Source organism: Rhinoderma darwinii, chromosome 5, assembly GCF_050947455.1.
Source record: "Rhinoderma darwinii isolate aRhiDar2 chromosome 5, aRhiDar2.hap1, whole genome shotgun sequence".
Classification (NCBI taxonomy): Eukaryota; Metazoa; Chordata; class Amphibia; order Anura; family Rhinodermatidae; genus Rhinoderma; species Rhinoderma darwinii.
Window position 1 is genome coordinate 22670290 of NC_134691.1, and position 26087 is coordinate 22696376.

The following is a 26087-nucleotide window of genomic DNA, read 5'->3' on the forward strand; positions in this document are numbered from 1 at the left end:
AGCCTGACCAATGAAATTCATCAGTTTTTTTAACGGCCATGAAAAACTGATGCAAAATGGATGTCAAACGGCCATTAAAAACGGACAGACGGACTGGAAATGGATGAAAATTTAGAGACAAACTGATGCAAAATGGCCATGAAAAACTGACAGTTGATCAGTTTTAAATGGACATTTTTTTTCACTGTCGTGTGAATAAGGCCTAATTAAGACTGGCAACAAATTCCCTGAGGAAAAAGTATTTTTCTAGAGGAAAATAGACGTGGTGATTGCATTAAAACAGGTTGCTTCACCTTAAAATACACCAAAATCTCAATAAAAAACATTGGGTATTAATTTTTCTGTCACATTTTCTCAATTACCTATTGGCGGCCATTACAGCTGCCACCGATATTCCCCAGACTTCCATCTTTTCCGTCTCATGACATCCTGGCATTAGAACAGGGAGAAGTTTCGCCACATAACTAGGCAGGTTTAGGCTGGATTCACACGACCATGTTACATCCATAATGGACGGAACGTATTTCGGCCGCTAATCCCAGACCGAACACACTGCAGGGAGCCGGGCTCCTTGTATCATAGTTATGTACGATGCTAGGAGTCCCTGCCTCTCCGTGGAACTACTGTCCCGTACTGAAAACATGATTACAGTACGGGACAGTTGTCCCGCAGCGAGGCAGGGACTCCTAGCATCGTACATAACTATGATGCTAGGAGCCCGGCCCCCTGCACTGTGTTCGGTCTGGGATTAGCGGCCGAAATACGTTCCGTCCATTACGGACATAACATGCTCGTGTGAATCCAGCCTTATTGTTCAGGAATATGGAAAAGCTGGGTGATAAGCTTCCATGATGACACCCGATACTAAGAAGTAGGGAATGTATCGCCACATCGCTCAGCAAATTTACTATTCTGAGATTGGGTAAAACTGGGCCACAACTAATATGGTCGCCATTTTAGCTGCCATCCAACTATTTATGGCTTCCATCTTTCCTGTCTCCTGATATTAGAACAGGTTGAAGTATTGCCACACAACCAGGCAGGTTTAGCCCTCTTGCACACGACCGAGTGCCACTCGGGCCGTTTTTCACGGCATCCGAGTGGCACCCGCTAGTTTTTACGTACCCATTTACGTTAGCGGGTGAATCGGGTCTGTGAAAACTGACCTGACTCTCCGATCTGTGGAAAGATAGATCATGTCCTAATCTGGGTAACAACCAAGAAAGCCGCCATTACAGCTGCCACCCAACTTTCCTAGACTTCCATCCGTCCATGTCTTCTGTTACTAGAGCAAGGGGAAGGATTGTCACATAATTAGTCAGGTTAACCCCTTCAGGACACAGCCTGTTTTGGTCTTGTGGACACAGCCGATTTTTTTCAAATCCGACATGTGTTACTTGATGTGGTAAAAATTTTGGAATGCTTTTACCTATCCAAGTGATTCTGAGATTGTTTTTTCGTGACATATTGTACTTCATGTTAGTGGAAAAATTTGGTGGATAAATTAAATATTTATTTGTGAAAAACAGCAAAATTTTGCCAAAATTTGCAAAAATTAGCATTTTTCTAAATGTAAATATCTCTGCTTGTAAAACAGATGGTAATACCACACATAATAGTTACTAGTTTACATATCCCATATGTCTACTTTATGTTTGCATCGTTTTTTGAACGTCCTTTTCTTTTTCTAGGACGTTACAAGACTTAGAATTTTAGCAGCATTTTCTCACATTTTCAAGAAAATTTACACGAAGTACAGTATAAAAAATAGTGTTAGGACCGTGTTAGCCAGAAACAATATGCAATGTTATATACTTTTGTGTCAAGAAAGACAAAAGTATTGTAGGTATGATCCCTTTATTAGCTAATCATAAAAATGATATATAAAGCTTTCAGAGCACACAGGCTCCTTCTTCAGGCAGTTTACTAATGGATGAAGGTCATGCGTTTGTAAACTTGCCTGAAGAAGGAGCCTCTGCGCTCTGAAAGCTTCATATATTATTTTTATGATTAGCTAATAAAGGTATCATACCTACAATACTTTTGTCTTTCTTGACACAAAAGTATTTAACATTGCAAGAAAATTTACAAAACCTATTTTTTTATGGACCGGTTCAGGTCTGAAGTGGCTTTGAGGGCTTTATACATTAGAAAGTCCCCATAAATCACCCCATTTTAAAAACTGCACCGCTCGAACTTTCTTAACCTTTTAGAGGTTTGGGTGAAATTTACAAAAAAAATTTCCAAAATTAATTTGTAATATATTTTTTTTGTACCACAGAAGGTTTTAAAGAAACCACAGAGAGACAAGAGCTTATAGCCAAGAAATTATGTTTAAACATTGCACATTTTATTATTTAACATATACAAAAATACATTTATATAAAATACAGTATATAAAAAAGGACAAGACTCTAGAAAAAGTTTCAGGGAGCAAACATCGAAGATATCAATATGCAAAAATTGGTTTGGCTATATTATCCATAAACACAGAATCTTTCAAAAGTAGAAAAATACCTCTTGTGGGGCAAGATCACATTACAAACAGCCCAATATAAACAGAGGTATTGTATGGAGATCTAGATACCGAGTATTGCATCAGGATCAGCTACCAAAAATTAGTTACTAAGAGATAAGAGGTGTTGGATAAGGCTTACCCATATGAAATAGCAGTAGTGGTACGATGTGTGCTCCAGCACAAAAGCCCCAACGCGCGTTTCGCTATGGTATTGCTTCCTCAGGGGGAGATGTGTAACCAGAAGGTTTTACCCTAGAAACGCAACTCAATATTTATTGCCCAGGTTCTTCAGTTTTTTTAAATATCCCACATGCGGCCCTAGTGCGGTAATGGACAGAAGCACCGGCCTCAGAACCAAAGCGCACCTAGTGGATTTTGGAGCCTCTGTTTTATTTTTAAACAGTTGAAACCCACAAGAGTGACCCCATTTTGGAAACTACACCCTTCAAGGAATTTATCTAGGGGTATAGTTAGCATTTTGACCCCACAGGTTTTTATGATGAATTTAGTGGAAGTAGGCCATAAAAATGAAAATCTACTTTTTTTCTGAGAAAACATAAACATTTAAAATTTTTACAAGGAATAAAAAAGAAAGAGCACCCCAACATTTGTAAAGCAATTTCACCCGATTACGGCAATACCCCATATGTGGTAATAAACTGCTGTTTTGACACACGGCAGGGCATAGAAGGCTTTTTGGCTTTTCAAGCTCAAATTTAGCTGGAATGGTTTTCGTTGCCATGTTGCATTTGCAAAGCCCCTGAGCGACCAAAACAGTGTAAACACCCCAAAAGTGACCCTCTTTCGGAAATTCTGCCCCTTCAGGAATCTATCTAGGGGTATAGTGAGCATTTAGACCCCACAGGTCTTTTGCAGAATTTATTACAATTAGGCCGTGAAAATGAATATCAACATTTTTTCCACTAAAATGTGTCATTTTTTAATTTTCACAAGGGATAAAGGAGAAAAAGCCGCCCAATATTTATAAAGCAATTTCTTAGAGTACGACAATACCCCATATGTGGTCATAAACTGCTGTTTGGACACACGGCAGGGCTCAGAAAGGCAGGAGCGCTATTTGGCATGCAAATATTGCTGGATTGGTTTTTGTCACATTTGCAAAACCCCTGAGGTACAAGAGTACAGTGGAAGCCCCCAAAAGTGACCCCACTTTGGAAACTTCAACCCTCAAGGCATTTATCATTTTCCTGGACATATGACGGGGCTCAAAAGTAAAGAACAACATTCGCATTCAATGCCTATTTTGATGATTTTCACAGCATTGGTCCACAATTGCAAGACTCTGAGGTCAAATAGTAAAACAAACAACCAAGTAGTGACCCCTATTTTGGAAACTACACCCCTAAGGGCATTTTAAGGGGTGTAGTGAGCATTTTGACCCAAAGGTGGTTTTTCATTAACCCTTTCAGAACTGATCCATTTTTTGCTTTTTCATTTTCGTTTTTCACTCCCCACTTTCCAAGAGCCATAACTTTTTTTTATCATTTAAAGGACCATATAATGTACTGGGTAACTGAAAAAAATTCTTTGCGGGCTGAAATTGGAAAAAAACTGCGATTATTCCATTGTTTTTTGGGTTTGGTTTTTACAGCTTTCACTTAAAAACAACTTAACTTTATTCTGCGGTTCAATATGATTACGGTGATACCAAATGTGTATAGTTTTTTTTATATTTTACAACTTTTACAAAGAAAAAACAATTTGTTAAAAAAAAAATGTTTTGTTTCACCTAGTATTGAGAGCCATAACGTTTTAATTTTTTGGTCGATTGAGCGGTGTGAGGGCTTATTTTTTGCGGGACGAGCTGTAGTTTTTATTGGTACATACAACTTTTTGAGCACTTTTTATTTCATTTTATGTGAGAGCTAAGGTGACCAAAAACCAGTTAATTTCCCCAGCCCGATCACTTGTTCCTGTTCGTTGGTCCCGGGTGTCAGCTGTAATGCAGCTTATGGAGCGGGCACGTGAGTCCACTCCATACATCACCCCCCGCACCACGACATGCTATTACATTATGGTGCGCGAAGGGGTTCATGCACAGAAAATGGTGCAAAGTAAAAATTGAAATTTTCCACTGATATGTTGTGCCCAGTTTGTGCCACTGAAGACAAATACCTCATAAGCTGTTAAGATCGTTCTCCCGGGTATGGCAATGTCATATCTGTGGACTTAAACTGCTGTTTGGGCACGCTGCAGGCTTCAGAAGGGAGGGAGCGCCATTTGGCTTTTGGAGCGCAGATTTTGCTTGGCAGTTGTTCTGTTTGACGTTTTGCTGGTATTTCAGTTTATAATGTGGGGGTATATGTAATATGTGCGGAGTACATCAGGGTATATGTAAGCTGTGCCGAGAACCTCAGGGTATATGTAAGCTGGGCAGAGTACATCAGGGTATATGTAATCTGTGCGGAGTACATCAGGATATATGTAATCTGTGCGGAGTACATCAGGGTATATGTAATCTGCGGAGTACATCAGGGTATATGTAAGCTGTGAGGAGTACATCAGGGTATATGTAATATGTGCAGAGTACATCAGGGTATATGTAATCTGTGCGGAGTACATCAGGGTATATGTAATCTGTGCGGAGTACATCAGGGTATATGTAATCTGTGCGGAGTACATCAGGGTATATGTAAGCTGTGCGGAGTACATCAGGGTATATGTAAACTGTGCAGAGTACATCAGGGTATATATAATCTGTGCGGAGTACATCAGGGTATATGTAATCTGTGCAGAGTACATCAGGGTATATGTAAACTGTGGAGTACATCAGGGTATATGTAATCTGTCCGGAGTACATCAGGGCATATGTAATCTATGCGGAGTACATCAGGGTATATGTAATATGTGTGGAGTACATCAGGGTATATGTAATCTGTGCAGAGTACATCAGGGTATATGTAAACTGTGCGGAGTACATCAGGATATATGTAATATGTGTGGAGTACATCAGGGTATATGTAATCTGTGCGGAGTACATCAGGGTATATGTAAACTGCGGAGTACATCAGGGTATATGTAATCTGTGCGGAGTACATCAGGGCATATGTAATCTGTGCGGAGTACATCAGGGTATATGTAATCTGTGCGGAGTACATCAGGGCATATGTAAACTGTGCGGAGAACATCAGGGTTCTCAGGCCTCATGCACACGACCGTATTTTTTCCCACCCGTAAATACCGGCGTAAATACGGGTCCTTGGTCACACGTATTCGACCTGTTTTGCACCAGTATTTACGGACCCGTGCCCGTAAATATGGGTCCGGTGTCACCCGTATTCCACCCGTATTTAGGGGCACGTTTTTGGCTGCAAAATAGCACTGCACTAATCGGCAGCCCCTTCTCTCTATCAGTGCAGGATAGAGAGAAGGGACAGCCCTTTGTGTAATAAAAGTTAAAGAAATTCATACTTACCCGGCCGTTGTCTTGGTGACGCGTCCCTCTCGACATCCAGCCCGACCTCCCTGGATGACGCGGCAGTCCATGTGACCGCTGCAGCCTGTGATTGACCTGTGATTGGCTGCAGCGGTCACATGGGCTGAAACGTCATCCAGGGATGTCAGGCCGGATGTCGAGAGGGACGCGTCACCAAGGCAACGGCCGGGAGACCGGACTGGAGGAAGCAGGAAGTTCTCGGTAAGTATGAACGTCTTTTATTATTTTTTTTACAGGTTGCTCTATATTCTGATCGGAATTCACTGTCCAGGGTGCTGAAAGAGTTACTGCCGATCAGTTAACTCTTTCAGCACCCTGGACAGTGACTATTTACTGACGTCGCCTAGCAACGCTGCCGTAATGACGGGTGCACACACGTAGCCACCCGTCATTACGGGAGCTCCATAGACTTCTATGGGCTGTCCGTGCCGTTATTACAGCCTGAAATAGCATATGTTCTATCTTTTTCAACGGCACGGGCACCTTCCCGTAAGAAAACGGGAAGGTACCCGTGGCCAATAGAAGTCTATGAGCCTGTTATTACGGGTCGTAATTACGACCCTTAACCCCTTAGTGACCAAGCTTGTTTGGACCTTAATGACCAAGCCAAATTTGTCAAATCTGGTATGTGTGACTTTATCAGAGAATAACTCTGTGAAAGTTTTGAATATCCAAGTAATTCTGACATTGTTTTTTCGTCATATGTTGTACTTTATTTTAGTGGTAAAAGTAGACTGATACGATTTGCGGAAATAACTTAAAAAATAGAAAAATTGAAGAAATTTTGTAAAAATTATCATTTTTCCCTATTTTTAACTGCAATATGTCACATATGTACACACATACTGTACAATTTTTTTTATTAAATATATATTTCCATCTCTTTACTCTATTTTGGCAGCACTTTTGAAAAAAAAAAAATAATTTTTGAGCAATTTAGAGGACTTACAAGTTAAGTAATAATTGTATAAATTTTGTAGTACATTTTGTTTTCCTGCACCAAGCCAGGTTTTCATAGGCTCATAGGTGTCAGAATGGTGGAAACCCCCACAAGTGACCCCATTTTGAAAACTAGACCCCTTAAGGTATTTATTAAGGGGTGTTGTAAGTATTTTGACCCCACAGTTTTTTTGTAAGAATTCATGCAAAGCAGGCATAAAAAAATATAATTTAACTTTTTTCATAAAAGTATCACTTTGAAGACCGATTTCTTTGTAAAGCGACCATGAGAATGAAGAAACACACCCAAAAATCTATCACCCTGTTTCTCCTGTTTTCAAAAATGCCCCCATTGTGACCCTAATGCGTTGCCTGGACACACGACAGGGCCCGAAAGGGAGGGAGCACCCGGAGGCTTTCAGGACTCATATTTTGCTTGAAAATGTTTTAGGCCCCACTGTACATTTGGAGAGGTTTTGAACTACCAGAACGATAGAAACTCCCCATAAACGACCCCATTTAGAAAACTAGACCCCTTAAGGTATTTATCTAGGGGTGTAGTGAGTATTTTGACCCCACAGTTTTTTTCTAAATTTAATGCATAGCAGGTGAAAAAAAATAAAAATTCACTTTTGTAATAAAAGTATCACTTTGAAGACCGATTTCTGTGTAAAGCGACTATAAGAATGAAGAAACACACGCCAAAATCTATCACCCTGTTTCTCCTGTTTTTAAAAATGCCCCCATTGTGACCCTAATGCGTTGCCTGGACACACGACAGGGCCCGAAAGGGAGGGAGCACCCAGAGGCTTTCAGGACTCATATTTTGCTTGAAAATGTTTTAGGCCCCACTGTATATTTGGAGAGGTTTTGAACTACCAGAACGATAGAAACTCCCCATAAACGACCCCATTTAGAAAACTAGACCCCTTAAGGTATTTATCTAGGGGTGTAGTGAGTATTTTGACCCCACAGTTTTTTGCTAAATTTAATGCATAGCAGGTGAAAAAAAAAAAAAAATTCACTTTTTTCATAAAAGTATCACTTTGAAGACCGATTTCTGTGTAAAGCGACCATAAGAATGAAGAAACACACCCCAAAATCTATCACCCTGTTTCTCCTGTTTTCAAAAATGCCCCCATTGTGACTCTAATGCATTGCCTGGACACACAGCAGGGCTTGAAAGGAAGGGAGCACCCAGAGGCTTTCAGAACTCATATTTTGCTTGAAAATGTTTTAGGCCCCACTGTATATTTGGAGAGGTTTTGAACTACCAGAACGATAGAAACTCCCCATAAACGACCCCATTTAGAAAACTAGACCCCTTAAGGTATTTATCTAGGGGTGTAGTGAGTATTTTGACCCCACAGTTTTTTGCTAAATTTAATGCATAGCAGGTGAAAAAAAATAAAAATTCACTTTTTTCATAAAAGTATCACTTTGAAGACCGATTTCTGTGTAAAGCGACTATAAGAATGAAGAAACACACGCCAAAATCTATCACCCTGTTTCTCCTGTTTTCAAAAATGCCCCCATTGTGACCCTAATGTGTTGCCTGGACACACAGCAGGGCCCGAAAGAAAGGGAGCACCCGGTGGCTTTCAGGACTCCTATTTTGCTTGAAATTGTTTTAGGCCCCACTGTACATTTGGAGAGGTTTTGAACTACCAGAACGATAGAAACTCCCCATAAACGACCCCATTTAGAAAACTAGACCCCTTAAGGTATTTATCTAGGGGTGTAGTGAGTATTTTGACCCCACAGTTTTTTGCTAAATTTAATGCATAGCTGGTGAAATAAAATAAAAAAAACACTTTTTATATAAAAGTATCACTTTGAAGACCGATTTCTTTGTAAAGCGACCATGAAAATGAAGAAACACACCCCAAAATCTATCACCCTGTTTCTCCTGTTTTCAAAAATACTCTCATTGTTGCCATAATCTGCTTATTAGACGTGTGGCTGGGCCAAAAAGAGAGGGAGCACCCTTTGGCTTTCAGGGCACAATTGAATAAATTCTAGGCCCCATATCATGCATTTAGAGGCATTGAGCTGCCTGAACAAAAAAAAACCACGCAGAAATGACCCCATTTTAAAAACGAAACCCCTAAAGGTATTCATCTTGTGGTGTAGTGGGCATGCGGACCAAAAATTTTTTAAAGGAGGAAATAATGGGTATCATTTCGGACACTATGGGTATATAATGTTTTCTTCAAGCTTTTATTACGTTTCCACATGAAATAGAGGAGACGTGGTAGAAGGTTATTTTGTTAGAAATATGCCACATTAATAAATTTGTGCGGCACAGAATAGAAGTGAAGCCGTGTATTCATAACGGATACATGTTGCTATAGACGTATTTGCCTGTACTTATGACTATGTCTTGCTGAAGAAGCAGTTGGTGCCATTATGATGTCATTGTGGACAGAATTCTGTCCTAATATAAAATCAGTCAGAGAGGAAAAAATAAACTGTACTGGAGTGACGGGCAATATCTTCAAACAAATGGAGGAAAATGTATCCAACTATGTTGCAAACTCGAGTCTGTTCACTAGATAGAAGAACACCTGCAGGGCTGTCATGACAAGGATTTTTTTTTTCAGTGACTGGTTGTACAACGTCTCTTTAGCTCCATCAATCCTTATGAGGGACGAATGTGCCAAGTGACGCGGTACACCATAACAGACCCCTGCCCGGCAAGGTAGGAACCGCTATGTGCACAAAACAACCAATCACCTACAGAATATATAAAAGGACAGTGTCCAAAACCATCTATAGGAACAGTAAAGGATCACTAATCCCCAAAATGAGTATTTCCAGAAGAACCGTAACAAAGCCCATGGTGTATTGATAAGGAACAGCTCGATTATTAGAGATCCTCCAAATAAAAAAAAAAGATCATGCCCGTATCACGGTACAGAATTAGGAATGTAACAGCCGTATGTGGCAGGACATAGTCATAAGAACAGTCAAAATAAAAAAATTGTGGATGTGGGATTTTGTACTGGACAATTAATTCCAGCACTTGATCACCCACAAATAAATAAAAAAAATCATAAGGGGTAAAATTAGTTTCACGGTCTGAAAAAAATGTGCTCTACAACCTCTCCCACAAGAAATAATCCCTACTTGGAAAGCCCACGAACTAAAAAGAAAATATAAAGAAATTGACTCCCTAAAAAGGCCCCCAACCCATTATTTTTTTTTGTGTTAAATTCTAGTAATTTGCAACCGTGTGAAAGGTTTCGAAACAGGGATAGTTACAAAGGGCTGGTTTTGATGGACACATGGGGCAATAAAAGCGGGTATCCCTCCTCCTGCCATGCCTGCTACATACCCGACACCTTTTTTGGGGATATTTTTGGGTCTCAGTGGAGGGAATAGGGTGTAAAAAGTGGCGCTCTGAAAGCCTGCGCACATCCTCAGATTCGCAGGATTGTGCCGGTATAGTGGACTCAAAAAGGAGATGCTCAATGACCTTCTCCTGAAATTGAAGGAAAGTGAGCGTTCCTTGGGCTTTTTTGAAAATAACAAAACTGTTATAGGTAGCAACCTGGATGAGGTAGATTGCTACCTTTTTGTACCAGGCCTTATTTTTGCGCTTCACCAGGTAAGGCTGAAGCACCTGGTCGGAAAGGTCTACACCCCCCATAAATTTGTTGTAGTCTGTTACACAGACCGGTTTCTGCTTTGCAGTGGTAGCCCCCCTCTCCGTAATTGCCACAGTGGTGTCCGTGTGTACGGTGACAGCATGTAGACATCCTTCTTGTCGGCCCACTTCACTGCAAGCAATTCCTGACTTGCAAGGGCCATGGATGTTCCCTTTCCCAAACGCCTGGACACCAACTGTTGTGGGAGTCCCACTCTGTTCTTCCGTACTGTCCCACAGGCCCCTGTATTTGCAGCATGGAGGGCTTTATAAAGGGCAACGCTGGTATAAAAATTGTCTGTATAGACGTGGTACCCCTTGTGCAGAAATGGCTCCATTAGGTTCCACACAATTTTGCCAGAGGTGCCAATAGTTTCTGGGCAGCCTGGGGTATAAATTTGGCAGTCCCTGCCTTCATAGATTTTGAAACCGCAGGTGTAACCCGTTGTGCTCTCGCAAACTTTGTACAATTTCACCCCATATCTGGCTCGTTTGGAAGGGATGAATTGACGAAAGGAAAGACGCCCTTTGAAGCTCATGAGCGATTCATCTACTGACAAATTTTTGTCAGGGGTGTACAACTTTAAAAATAAATCATTTAGAAGGGTGATTAATGGCCTTAATTTATTAAGCCGATCATAAGCTGGGTCACTTCTTGGGGGGACTTGGGAATTATCAGTAAAATGCATGAATCGCATTAGGGCCTCATAGCGGTTTCTGGACATCACTGCTGCAAATACAGGGGTAGCGTGGACAGCACTACAAGTCCAGTAGGACCGGACAGAGGGTTTTTTAACCAAACCCATATTGAGGGTAATGCCTAAAAATTTTTTTATTTCTGGGACACTTGTGGGGCTCCACATTCTGGAGTACATAGATGCAGGCTTTTGTAGAACAAACTGCCTAGCATACAGATTAGTCTGCTGGACTATCAAGTCTAGGACCGTATCACATATAAATAAATTAAAAAAATTATAGGGGGTAAAATTTTGGACGTCGACACTAATTCCTGGGGTCGCTTCAAATTGGGGTACTTGGGGGGAAAATGATAGTGCAGGATCCCACATCACGGGAGGGACTGCAACACTCGGCCCTGCACTTGACACCTCTACAGCGACTGACGTATCCACCACCATAGGACTATGGGGTTCAGCGGTGGAATTAGAATCGTCACTGTCACTGTCTGGAACAAATTCTGAAGCGGTGTCTGTTTCGCTTTCAGAAGTGTCGGAACATAGCAAGGCGTAGGCTTGCTCCGCGCTGTACATACGCTGAGACATATTTATAGATGTGTATGTATATATATATATATATATATGCCCTATAAGTCCTAACCCTAAAGTAAACCTAAAATCCTAAAAACGACACAAATTTTTTTATTTTTTTATATATATTTTTTTTTTATATTTTTTTTTTTTTTTTATATAACAGATGTAAAATTAATTCTAAACGGCCCTAAACACAAACGCTAAACTAGCCCTAACCCTAAAGTAACGCTAAACTAACGGTAAACTAGCACTAACGCTAAACTAGAACTAACGCTAAACTAGCACTAACGCTAAACTAGCGCTGACGCTAATCTAGCGCTGACGCTAATATAGATTTTATATATTATATATATATATATGTATGTATATGTAACGATGATTTTTTATCACTTTTTTTCTTTCTTCACAGCACAGGACTTAGACTGATTTCTCTCTCCTCTCAGAACAACTACAATGGGAGGAGAGAGAAACACAGCCCATGTCCTGGCTGTGTTTTGAAAATAACTGTCAGTGATCTCTGTGATAGGTTTTATCACAGAGATCACCTGATCAGGGACCAGTCACAACGGTCCCTGATTGTTGCTGTGCCAGATGACGACACAGGTAAGTTATGCAAAGCGCACTCGGGCGCCATTTTGGGGGGGGGGAATCGGACCGTGGGGGGGGGATCGGACCGGGGGGGGGGGGATCGGACCGGGGGGGGGATCGGACATGAAGGGGAATCGGACGGGGGGGGGGGCGCACTATTTACCCGTTCTCTCTCCTCTCTAAGGAGTTATTCCATGAGAGGAGAGAGAAATGGCGATTATCCGCCGGTTTAGCGTGAACGCCGTGAAATAGCGATTCACGGCGATCACGTGACCAGAGACCACTCGTTATGGTCTCTGGTCGTTGCCCCGAACTCTCAGCTACCTCCGGTAGCTGAGAGAACGGAGCCCCGATCATTAATTTCGGCGCTACTTTAGGCTAATGCGATCACGTTAAAAGGCGTCGCATTAGCCTAAAGCCCATTAGTGAGGAACGTAAAAAGGCGTACTGTTGGTCACTAAGGGGTTAATAATGGGAATTTTTACGGTCGTGTGCATGAGGCCTTAGTGTAATGTATTCTAACTGTCAGTGTGACACTGACAGTCACTCTAAAAGGAAGCCTATCAGGACCAGCCGGAGGATGCCGATATGCCACAAATCCCTTAAATGCGGCAATTGCAATAGATCGGCGCATTTAAGAGGTTAATTGCCAAAGTCAGCGGCGATGGACTGCTGTGTGCATCGGGAACAACGAAGTGACCTCCCGCCAGGACGTACAGTTGCTTCCTGGTGCGCCTAGGGGTTTGTGTGACAATCCAGGAGTTCTTTTAAGCTGATTTTCTAAGCGTTTTTTATTTTTGTAAGCGTTTTTGAAACGTATTTTCGAAGACCTTTTTGTAGTGAATGGAAAAATCAAGAAGTGACATGTCACTTCCTTTTTACGAAGGGTATTTTTATGAGACGTCTTTTAACTAAGCAGCGTAAAAATACACCTCGTATGTACTACACAGCGTATTTCCTATTGAAATAAATGGGAAGCTGTTTGCAGGCATATTTCAAGTATATTGAATACCAATAGCTGAATGTGAGGACATATCACACCTCCACTGAGGCAAGAATAACACCAGATACAAATTGTATCTGCAAAAAATGTATAAATCCTTTATTATAATGAAACATTAAAACACATTGGCCATCAAGACCTAAAATACAACAGACAATATTTCAAGTATATTTCGAAGCATAATAAAAGCTCTAAATACACCTGAAAAAAACACGCCCTAACTTTTCAGGAATCTAGGAAAGTTGGATGACAAGAAGGATGGTTACCAATAGAGCCGCACTCACTTTTCCTACTCTGATGCCTGATACTATACCATGGGGGATGTATCACCATATCAGTGGGCAAGTTTACTGTTCAGGGATCAGGTAAAGCTGGATGACAACCAATGCAGCCCCCATCCAACTTTCTCAGACTTCCATTTTCCCTGTCTCCTGATACTAGAACTGAGGGATGTTAACTACACAACTCGGCACACTTACTTTCAGGGATCAGGTAAAGCTGGTGACAACCATTATTGTTGCCATTACAGCCTCCTACAAAATTTCTCAGACTTCCATCTTTCTCCGTCTGAAATGTATTCTCGTCCCTAGCCCCAGCCCTTATTATCCCAGCCACACCATCAAACCTAAACCTCAAGACAGTCCCCTAATGCTCAGAGCTAGTGACCCACATGCCACCCCTAAATTGTTCCAAATACAAGTGCTCCAAGTAGACAGTGCACACACTCAATAAGGCCTTGTTCACACGAACGTGTTATACGTCCGTGTGACAGCCATTAAAACAACGGCCGTCCCACGGACCTATGTAATTCAATGTGGCCGTTTACACGGCCGTTGTTTCAACGATCCGTGTGAAGGGTCCGTGAGAAAATAGGACATGTCCTATTTTTTTGTGCTTCACGCATCCCTCCATAGACTCTAGTCTACAGTTTTTCACGTTCGAGATGTGCAACGCCCGTGTGAATCCAGCCTAAAACTGAGAAAGGTGCTAACTTGCAGCTTTTCCACACTGTTAGGGCTTATTCAGACGAACGGGATATACGTCCGTGCAAATCACGCGCGTCGCACGGACCTATTTTAGTCTATGGGGCTGTGCAGACAGTTGCGTGATTTTTCCGCAGCATGAGACCGCTGCGAAAAACTCATGACATGTCTGTTCTTTGCGCGTATTTTGCGCATCACGCACCCATTGAAGTCAATGGGTGCGTGAAAATCACGCGCACCACACGGAAGCACTTCCGTGGGACGCGCGTAATTCGCGCAAAAGCTGTAAAACTATGAATGAAAACAGAAAAGCACCACGTGCTTTTCTGTTTACAAACATCCAAACGGAATGTCATAATGGCGACTGCGCGAAAATCACGCAGCCGCGCATCATACGGGGCTGCCACACGGAGCTGTTAAGTGCCTTTTGCAGAAATCCTAGGAGCCGTGAGGAAAAAGAGCAGGTCATCCGCGTAGGCGGCGACCTTATGAGGCCTGCCTCCCAAGTCCAAGCCCATAATATCCGGGTTGGAGCGGATATGGCACAAAAAGGGCTCCAAGCATAAAATGAAAATCAATGGGGATAAGGGACAGCCTTGCCTCGTACCATTAGTGATTGCGAAGGAAGATGAAAAGTGCCCGTTAACCTTAACCTGAGCCGATGGGCAGGAGTAGAGACCCGAAATCCAGGACATCATATGAGTCCCCATACCCACATACCGCAAAGTTGCCAGCATAGAATCCCAGTTGACCCTGTCGAAGGCCTTCTCTGCGTCCGTCGACAAAAAACAAGTGGGAAGGGCCGAGACTGCTGCTTGGTACATCAAGTTAATCGCCCGCGTGGTGTTATTTTGCGCCTCCCGCAAGGGCATAAAACCCACCTGGTCGGTATGTATCACGTTGTGTAGGAGCGGGGTCATCCTATGTGCCAGGATCTTTGCAAATAGTTTCAGATCCACATCAAGTAGAGAAATAGGACGATAATGCTGGCATAAGGATGGATCCTTCCCCTCCTTGGGTATGACCGTAATGTGGGCCCTCAACGTGTCTCGAGGAATGGAACCCCCCTCAGTAAGTGAATTGAAGGCCCGGAGGAAGTGAGGCGAAAGCAAGTCTGAGTAGGTCTTATAGTATGGTAGGAACAAGCCATCTGGACCCAGCGCCTTCCCCGTGGGTGAGTCCTTCAGTGCCCATGACAACTCCTCCGGGGAGATGGGGGCCTCCAAGGCCGCAAAAGCCTCTGGAGGGATACATTTCATCCCCGAAGATACTGCTCAATCTTCTCCAGCTGACTACTGCCATCCGGAGAAGAGGATGCCTTCGGGAGATTGTAGAGAGAATGGTAATAGGCACGGAAGGCCTCCAATATGTCTTGTGGGAGCTGCAGACGTCTGTTATGTGAGCCTAGAACATGGGGGACATAGGTGCGTGAACGGGTTTTCCAAAGAGCTCGGGCCAGGGTCCTACCGGGTTTGTTACTAAATTAATAAAAGTGTCGTCTACATTTGACTAAGGAGGCCCTCGCCTTTGCAAGACAGAGTGAACGTACCTGTTCTCTCAACTGCCCCAGCTCCTCCCCTACCACCCGATCCTGGGATACCTTATGAGACTGCTCCAGTCGATGTATTCGGGTCAGTAAGTCCCGGAGATGTGCCGCCCGCTCCTTCTTAAGTTTGGCACCAATTCGTATAAAGGAACCGCCACCACACATTTGTGCGCCTCCCAGATACAAAAGAGTCCACCCCCGTCGTGGTATTGGTGTCAAAGTACTCCACCAGATCTCTGCGAATATCTGAGACCACCGTCGGATCCTATAGGAGCGATTCATTCAGTCGCCACTGCCAAGAACGAGGGTGGGCCGTTGTGCGAGCTAGAGTGAGAGTAATAATGGCATGATCAGAAAGCGTAATGTCATCTATAGAGGTCGATGTGAGGCTGGAGAGATGTGAGTAACGTAAGAAAAAAAAATCTAATCGGGAGTAGGAGTCGTGGGGGGCCGAATAAAACGTGTAGTCTTTGGTCGAGGGATGGAGAACCCGCCACGCGTCCACCAGTTGATACTCATGCAACAATCGTCGTATACGACGATGAGCTGACCTGGGTAGAGAGGAGTGCCCTCGCGAGGAATCTAATACGGGATCCAATGTAACATTTAAATCCCCCCCCCAGTATTAGGGTGCCTTCCAGAAAGCCATCCAGCGCCCCTAAAACTCTTTTCCAAGAAGGCTACTTGACCAGTGTTAGGGAGATAGTATGAGGCCAGTGTGTACTGGGTGTTATCCAACTTACCCTTCACGAAAAGGTACCGGCCCGCTCCATCCGTGCAGGTCTCCACATGTTCCCAATGGAGAGAACGTGAGATCAGGATGGAGACACCCTTAGTATTGGAGTCGGGTGATACACTATGATATCCATCAGGATAATTGGAGTCCGTGAGCTTTGGTAGGCAGTCCGCCCGAAAGTGGGTTTCCTGCAGGAATGCCACGTGTGCTTTTCTTTTCCACAGAAGACGGAGAATGGAGGACCTCTTTTCGGGGATATTCAGACCCTGTGCATTCAGGGAGACAACAGTAATGTCAGACATGGTAGTGGACTGAGGGATGGACAGAAGAGAAAAGGGAGAGAGAAAAAGAGAAAGAAGGAGAAAAAGAAGAAGAAAAGCTCCTACACAGGAGTAGCAGTACAGGAGCAACCAGAAAACACGATTTCTCTAAGGTCGGAGTACAAAATCTCTCCACTACTCAACGTGAGCTATGTCGCCCTCAGAGGAAGGCCTCCGACCACGACAGCAATGCAAAAAACAGTGTCTCAGAAATTCAGTAGTCAACTAGATATCTCAAATATATTGCGTCTAAGCCCCGGACTCACCAAATCAAATATTACAGGAACCCACCTTCCCCCACTTGGTTAAACAGTTGAAACATCCCCAACCGGTAAACCCCCCCGACCCACAGCAATACAAATGTCCTCAGAGAAACACCAGCAACGCCATCTTCACCGCCCTCCAAGAACCCTGTGGAAGAAAAAGGCGGGGTAAAGTGCAAATGTCCACATAAGAACGCCGAAGATCAATCAGTCCCTCCGCGGGGAACGCCGCCCTGGAGGCCGAGGTTCAACGGGCCCGACTCCACTGTCTCTGTGTATTTTTATTTATTTTTATTTTTTTAAATCTTTATTTATTTTTTTATTTTTTTTATTGGGGGGGGGGGGGTTTGCTCGCTTTATCGGCCTGATTCGTGCTTTCTCTCTGTGACTTGTCTGATCTCCGCCTGTTACTATGCAGTGTATTTGCTGCATTTTTTATTGGATCCTGATGTGCGTACTTTATGATATGTTTGTGCCTTGGCGTCAGCGTCGGTGACTGATGCCGGCGTATATGTCGTCCTGGCTCTTTACTCTGTGCTGTACGCGCATCCATTTACGGCCTTCGGGCTGTCATTTTCCGATTCTGTTTCCCTTGCTGTATCACAGAGTTCAGTTTGGTGCTATGTCGTCTTGCTGGGTTTGGCCGCCTTTGGCTCCCCCCATGTTACTAACGATGCTGTTTGCATCGATCCCTTTGGCTGAGTGGTTACCAGGGGGCCGGCTGATCGAATGGGCGTCTGTTCTGACGTCTTGTGTTTTGATTGGTGCGGCTCGATCACGCCTCCGGCCAGGGAGGTGGGGCTTGATGTGCATAAGATCCCAGTGTTCTGCCCGCGCGTGTTGGGACCGACATCAGATGTCTCACATGTGCCGTAACTGAAATTTAAACAGCATAATACATGCTGACCGGCCCTTTACCAATAAAGATTAATAAGACAAGATATACCCCTGAGGACGCTCCCCTACTTGGTGCAGAAACGCGTTGGGAAGTGGTCTTTTTATATCTGTGGCAGGCAAACCCATTCAAATATTTTGCCAGCACACCTAGCAGCTGTGAATGTGTGGGGTGTTTATTACATGCTAGGCACTTCTATTTTGGTGCTGACTACATGTTCACACCCCGCAAGCTATTGTGTGCAATCCGGATTTGCTTGCCAACGCCTGTAGCTGATTTCCTTGGCAACTTTTGCGCTACATTTTTTAATAATGAATTATGTTTAATAAAATTTGTTTTAAAACGTTTACACAGGCAGTTCTAAATACAATGCAAAAAACAGTGTCTCAGAAATTCAGTAGTCAACTAGATATCTCAAATATATTGCGTCTTAAGCGTCGGACTCACCAAATCAACTATTACAGGAACCCACCTTCCCCCACTTGGTTAAACAGTTGAAACATCCCCAATCGGTAAAAACCACCCCCCCCCCCCGACCCACAGCAATACAAATGTCCTCAGAGAAACACCAGCAACGCCCTCCAAGAACCCTGTGGAAGAAAAAGGTGGGGTAAAGTGCAAATAAATGTCCACATAAGAATGCCGAAGATCAATCAGTCCCTCCGCGGGGAACGCCGCCCTGGAGGCCGAGGTTCAACGGGCCCGACTCCACTGTCTCTGTGCGGGGATCGTCGCTCTGGAGGTCGGGGTTCGGTCAGCTCAACTCATGGACGAGGCGGAAGATGAGACACAGAATCTGGATATGGTCCTCCTCTGAGAGCAAACGGTGCTGGGGGTTCAGTCCAGTCCGGTAACCGCACCTGGGGATCTCCAAAAACCGAAAAGCCTCTTCCAGGTCATCCGGGGACCGGACCGCAAAGGAAATCCCCTGCCTGCGAAGGATGATATAGAATGGGTGTCCCCACCTGTAGGTTACGCCTGCCGCCTTTGTCGCTTCCAGTAAGGGGCGGACAGTTCTGCGCATGGAGAGTGTCAGTCTTGAGACATCCGGCAGGACTGTAATCTCGGTACCGTTGAAAGGAACAGCCCCCTTCTCCCAGGCTCTCCGGGCAATCTCCTCTTTCTGCTTGTAGAAATGCACTCTACATATAACATCTCTGGGTCGGTTGCCATCTCTATTCCGGGGGCCTGCCAGTGTGTGAACTTTGTCCATCTCAATGGGCATATCACGCGGACGGTCCAGGAGTTTGTTAAAAATGTGTGTCACAGCATCATAAAGTCCATCTGGAGGTACAGACTCCGACAAACCCCTCAGTTTCAAGTTGTTACGTCTCCCCCTATTTTCGACATCATCCAAATGCAGGGAGAAGTCCCGTAGTTGCGTTGCTTGAGTAGCCAAGGACTGTGAGAGGACCGAAATGTCCAGGAAAGATATGGAATGCTGGCGCTCCAAGGTTTCCACCCTTGTGGCCAGAGCACGCACTTCCTGTGTGAGTGCGCCAATGGCCCTGTCGTGTTTCTCCAACCGGGTGAGGCGGAGATCCAAGTCGGTTTTGGTGGACAATACTTTGACCATTTCCCAGAGTTCCGCCATTGTCCGTTCCATTGAGAGCGGGAGGCCCGGGGATGGGCCTGTCTGATGATCCCCCGTGTGCACTGGTGGGGCCGGGGTCCCCCTGAAAATGGTCGGCGTTCCCTGACTCTGCTGACAGTCCTGTGATATCGCCTGCCGTTGAACGGTCAGTACAAATGGCGCCTCATGCGCCCTGCCTGGCGGCGCCATGTGAGTCACCCCATGTCCGGGTGCTGGCTGGGGCTGAATAGGGGGAAAGGCCTCTGCCGGGATCGGTGGAGCCGGCCCTGGGAAATCTGTCCCACACTGACCTCTCTCCACAGGTGACATCTCCCCTCCAGGGGCTCGGGAGCAACAGCCAGTCTGCGTCCGACCAGAAGGGGAAGGAGGCGGAGAGATCCCACGAGGCGACGGAGTCTGGGTGTGGCCTGCAGGAGGAGAAGAAGAGGACCGCGGCGGAGTGTCGTCCAGGGTGGACCGAAGAAACCGGCCGTTGGATGGGGTGTCCGGGAGGTTCCTGCGGCTTTTTCCCCTAGTCATCCTGCATCTGGGACCGGTGAGTGAGCCCTGTCGGGCGATTTTCGGCTGGGTGAGTCCGGAGCTGGAGACGAACACGTCCTCACACTGCCATGCCTAAGCCACGCCCAATAGGGTTATGATCCGTGTTTACCCCCTTTGACTTATAATGGGTCCAACAGTTGTCTGTTTTACGTTTTTGTTTTACTGTAGATTTTTTACATTTCTGTTGCTTATGTAACTCAATCTAATTTCCCAATTTTAGACACACTGGATCCAATTTCATAGTAAGCCATTTTATGGCCTGTTTACATCTGCGTCTGTTTTTCCGTCAGAGGAGCAGAACAATGAAAAGACCGGAAGCGCCAGTTCCGTTGCATGATGGACACCATCGGCGCCCGACGGAACCCATTGACATTAATGAGCTCTGTCATGTTTAGGTTATGGTGCCTGTGGTATTTTGGGCTGGATCTGTGACGGAGGCCCCTAACCGGGCTTCCAATGCAAATGTTGTTTCCGGTAAAACAATGTACACCATGATGGAACCCGATGAAAGTCATTGGGTTCTGAAGGGCGCCGATGGTGTCCATAATACAAAGGAACCAGCGTTTACAGTATTTTCGTTTTTCTGCTCCTTTGACAGAGCAGTCACTGAAACACCAGCGCAGATTTAAACAGGCCCTTAGGGGTCCAGGGTATGATTACATGTGTTACATGTGTTACTTCTCATCTTCTCACCCCTGAAGTAGGGGAAAAAAGACATATATGTGACATGTCCTCCGTGACTGGTAAAGTGGTGATAACATGAACAAAAGTTCATTATCACCCCCCTGTGGTCACTGGTAGGCTGTACAGGGGGAGAGATGACTAAGGGTATGTTTAAACGCTGAGTCAAAAACGTCTGAAATTACGGAGCTGTTTTCCCCTGATTTTCAGACGTTTTTTAAGCCACTCGCGATTTTCGCAGCGTTTTTTACAGCCGTTTTTGCAGCTTTTTTCAATAGAGTCAATGAAAAACAGCTCCAAAAACGTCCCAAGAAGTTTACTGCACTACTTTTTCGCTGACATTTTTTTACACGGCTATTTTGAAAAACGGCCGCGTAAAAAAACGCCCCATCGGAACAGAAAGCAGATATTTGGAGGCGTTCTGCTTCCGATTTTTCGGACGTTTACGGACAGAAAAACGTTCTAAAATATCCCGTATGAACATACCCTAAAGGTATATTGAGATGTGGCGGTCTTATCACGGTCGTTATTGCCGCGACTACAGCAAAATTGCAGCCACACAGGAGAGCTGACAGTTCCTCTATATAACACCACACAGGAGAGCAGACAGGTCCTCTAACATACACCACACAGGAGAACTGACCTCTCCTCTATACTACACCACACAGGAGAGCTGACAGGTCCTCTATACTGCACCACACAGGAGAGCTGACAGATCCTCTATACTACACCACACAGGAAAGCTGACATCTTCTCTTCTACACCACACAGGAGAGATAACAGCTCCTCTATACTACACACAGGAGAGCTGACAGATTCTCTATACTACACCACGCAGGAGAGCTGACAGATCCTCTATACCACACCACACAGGAGAGCTGACAGATTCTCTATACTACACCACGCAGGAGAGATGACTGATCCTCTATACTACACGACACAGGAGAGCTGACAGCTCCTCTATACTACACCACACAGGAGAGTTTGACAGATCGTCTATACTACACCACACAAGAGAACTGACAGCTCCTCTATACTACACCACACAGGAGAGCTGACAGATCCTCTATACTACACCACACAGGAGAACTGACAGATCCTCTATACTATACCTCACAGGAGAGCTGACAGATCCTCTATACTACACCACACAGGAGAGCTGACAGGTCCTCTATATTACACCACACAGGAAAGCTGACAGGTCCTCTAACATACACCACACAGGAGAGCTGATAGATCCTCTATATTACACCACACATAAGAGCTGACAGATCCTCTATACTACACCACACAGGTGAGCTGACAGGTCCTCTATACTACACCACAGAGGACAGCTGACATCTTCTCTTCTACACCACACAGGAGAGATAACAGCTCCACTATACTACACCACACAGGAGAGCTGACAGATTCTCTATACTACACCACACAGGAGAGCTGACAGATCCTCTGTACTACACCACACAGGAGAGCTGACATATTTTCTATACTATACCACACAGGAGAGCTGGCAGATCCTCTCTACTACACCACACAGGAGAGCTGACAGCTCCTATATACTACACCACACAGGAGAGCTGACAGATCCTCTATACTACACCACACAGGAGAGCTGACAGATCCTCTTTAATACACCACACAGGAGAGCTGACAGATCCTCTATACTACACCACACAGGAGACCTAACAGCTCCTCTATACTACACCACACAGGAGAGCTGACAGATCCTCTATACTACACCACATAGGAGAACTGACAGCTCCTCTATACTACACCACACAGGAGAGCTGACAGATCCTCTATACTACACCACACAGGGGAGCTGACAGATCCTCTATACTACACCACACAGGAGAACTGACCGCTCCTCTATACTACACCACACAGGAGAGCTGATAAGTCTTTAACCCCTTTACCACGAAGGACGGATATATCCATCCTGTGTAGGAGTTAGTTCCTGCAAAAGGACGGATGTATCCTCTGATCGCGTGGGTGCTGCCAGTTTACCCACGCGATCAGCGGCAGGAGCACGGCTGTTATACACAGCCTGGCTCCTGCCGGAATCAAAGCGTTTTCCGATGCCGGCAGTTTAACCCATTAAATGCTGCTGTCAATAGCGACATCGAATGTGTTTGATAGAGGGAGGGAGCTCCCTCTGTCACCCCATCGGCGTCCCCGCAAAGAAATCGCGGGGCGCCGTCAGTTTTCCATGGCAGCCGAGGGCCTAACAAAGCAAATGCCTGTTAGGCATGGTTTTATATATTGCCTGTCAGTTTTACACTGACAGGCAATAATGCTTTGGTATACTAAGTATGCCAAAGCATTATATATGCGATCAGCAGATCGCATAGTGAAGTCCCCTGGTGGGAGTAAAAAGAAAAATGTAAATCAGTTAAATAAAGTTTGTGAAAAAATAAATAAAAAATGTACAGTCAAAATAAAATAAAACGACTTTTTGTGCCCAAAAAGTGGTTTTATTTAGTAAAAGTCTCAAAACAAATAACACATGCACATATATGGTATCCCCGCGGTCGTAACGACTTGAACAATAAAATGAACACATTAATGAAACCACCAGATGAACGGCGTCCAAAAAAACCACAAAAAACTACGGCAAAATTCTCTTTTCTCCCATTCCCCCATAAAAAATGTTATAAAAGTTAATCTATAAGTTCTATGTACCCCAAAATAGTACTAATGAAAACTACAGCCTGGCCCGCAAAAATCAAGCCCACATACGGCCACATTGACGGAAAAATAAAAACGTTACGTCTCTTGGAACGAGGCGATGTAAAAACAAGTAATTTTTTTCTAAAAGGGTTCTTATTGTGCAAACGTAGGAAAACACATAAAACCTTTACATATTTGGTATCCCCGTAATCGTGCCGACCCGTAGAATAAAGTTAACATGTTATTTACGCCGCATAGTAAACAGCGCACATTTAGGATGTGTGCACACGATATCGACAATTACGGCTGAAATTACAGAGCTGTTTTCAGGAGAAAACAGCTCCTGCATTTCAGACGTAATTGCTCGTACTCGCGTTTTGCGAGGCGTCAATTACGGACGTAATCTTGAGCTGTTCTACATTGAAGTCAATGAAAAACGGCTCAAATTACGTCCCAAGAAGTGTCTTGCACGTCTTTGACGACGCTGTTATTTTACGCGCCGTCTTTTGACAGCGACGCGTAAAATTACAGGTCGTCGGCACAGTACGTCGGCAAACCCATTGAAATGAATGCGCAGATGTTTGCCGACGTATTTGAGCCGTGTTTTCAGGCGTAATTCGAGGCGTAAAACGCCTCGTTTATGCCTGAAAATAGGTTGTGTGAACCCAGCCTCATAACGTGAAAAATCACTGCTGGATTAGCTGCATATATTCAATTCTCTCCTAAAATAAAGTTAATAAAAGTTAATCGATATATTATAAGCATCTAAAAATGGTGCAATTACAAAACACAACTCATCCCGCAAAAAACAAGCCCCTATTCGGCTATGTCGACGGAATAAAAAAAAGTTACGACTCTTGGAATGCGACCGTGAAAAAACAAAAAATAATCCTTGGTCATTAACATGCAAAATGGCCTGGTCATTAAGGGGTTAAGGCTCCGCACGAGCTCCGAGTTGTACAAAGTCGTTATATGGCACCAATAGAAATCTATGGGGACATACTGTAACTCCATATGACATTGTTATCATACAGAGGTTTTGTTCTGTTGGATTCATACAAAAACCTCTTCATAACCATAAGGTAATTATTGACAATTGAAGCTTTGAATCATTTTCTATAATTATTTGAACAGGTAGGGTTACATGTTTTACATTTAATCTGATCATTTGACTTGACATAATAAACATTCCTCTAATGTTGTGAGCAACTCCTAAATGTAGTCATATTTTTTACATCCCGTCACAAAGCTCATGTCCAATTCAATATTCTCCTTCCATAGGTAAGTTTACTTCAGTCCGATCAACATGCAAGTGAGAAGACCTTCAGTATCTACCAAAGTAAGTACTTATATCACTGATCAATTATTTGCTCCGTGTAGATGTGTGAACAATTAGGCAGATATAGTTTGTTAAAAAAGAGAACCTCAGTTTTACAGGATTATAAAAACATGGCTGCTTTCTGCCAGAAACAGCCTCACACGTGTTCATGGGTTATTTCTGGTATTGCAGCTCAGATGTACTGAAATGCATGGGGCTGAGCTGCAATGCCACACGCAACCTGTCGACAGGTGTGGCTCTGTTTTTGTAAGAAAGTGATTGTTACCAGTCAGGAAATCTGACCATACATCTATAGCGTCAATGAAAAACGGCTCCAAAAACATCCCAAGAAGTGACATTCACTTCTTTTTCGCGGGCGCCTTTTTAAGCGCCGTTTTTTGGAAAACGAGGCGTAAAAAAACACCCCGTCGGAACAGAACGCCTTATTTCCCATTGAAATGGGCAGATGTTTGGAGGCGTTCTGTTTCCGATTTTTCAGCCATTTTTTGGGACTTTTTCAGCCTGAAAAACGGCTGAAAACACTACGTGTGCACATACCCTTCGATTAATAGATTATATGGACAGGGCTCTGTCTTACCATTTCTTTGCTAAGGGTATGTTCACACGCAAGATCAAAAACGGCTAAAAATTACGGAGCTGTTTTCAGAGAAAACAGCCTCTGATTTTCAGCCGTTTTTAAAGCTGAAAATGTTTTTTATAGACGTTTTTGGAGCTGCTTTTCTATTGACACAATGCAAAACAGCTCCAAAAATGACTCAAGAAGTGACATGCTCCTTCTCTTTCAGGGCATTTTTTTACACACCATTTTTTAAAATGGCGGCGTAAAAAACGCCCCGTCTGAGCTAAACGCCGTTTTCCCCATTGAATTCAATGGGCAGATGTTTGTAGGCGTTTAGCTAGTGTTTTTTCAGGCGTATTTCGGTGCGTTTACACCCCAAAATACGCCTGAAAACAAAGCGTGTAAACATACCCTTACTGTTGTGATTAATTGTGCTCGAATATTTAACCCCCTACCCGCACGAGGACGAACAGTTACTGAGTTTTTCCCAGTGCACACTGTCGGCGACAGTGTGCATCGGGAACCGGGAGGTCAGCTGT

At 44.1% G+C, this 26087-nt stretch overlaps 1 protein-coding gene across 4 annotated transcripts in view; it reads left to right on the forward strand.

Moving 5' to 3' along the window:
- The window catches only part of LOC142651276 (uncharacterized), a 290189-nt gene that overhangs the window by 1396 nt on the left and 262706 nt on the right, over window positions 1-26087 (forward strand). For 2 of the 4 annotated variants that reach the window (XM_075825742.1, XM_075825743.1), the window contains exon 2: window positions 24932-24989. The exons of 1 other annotated variant lie outside the window; for it this stretch is intronic. The gene's annotated coding sequence lies outside the window, so the exon portion shown is untranslated. Of the gene's footprint in view, window positions 1-9598; window positions 9616-24931; window positions 24990-26087 lie in introns of those variants that run through there. One more of the 4 variants, XM_075825745.1, reaches the window with a different exon arrangement.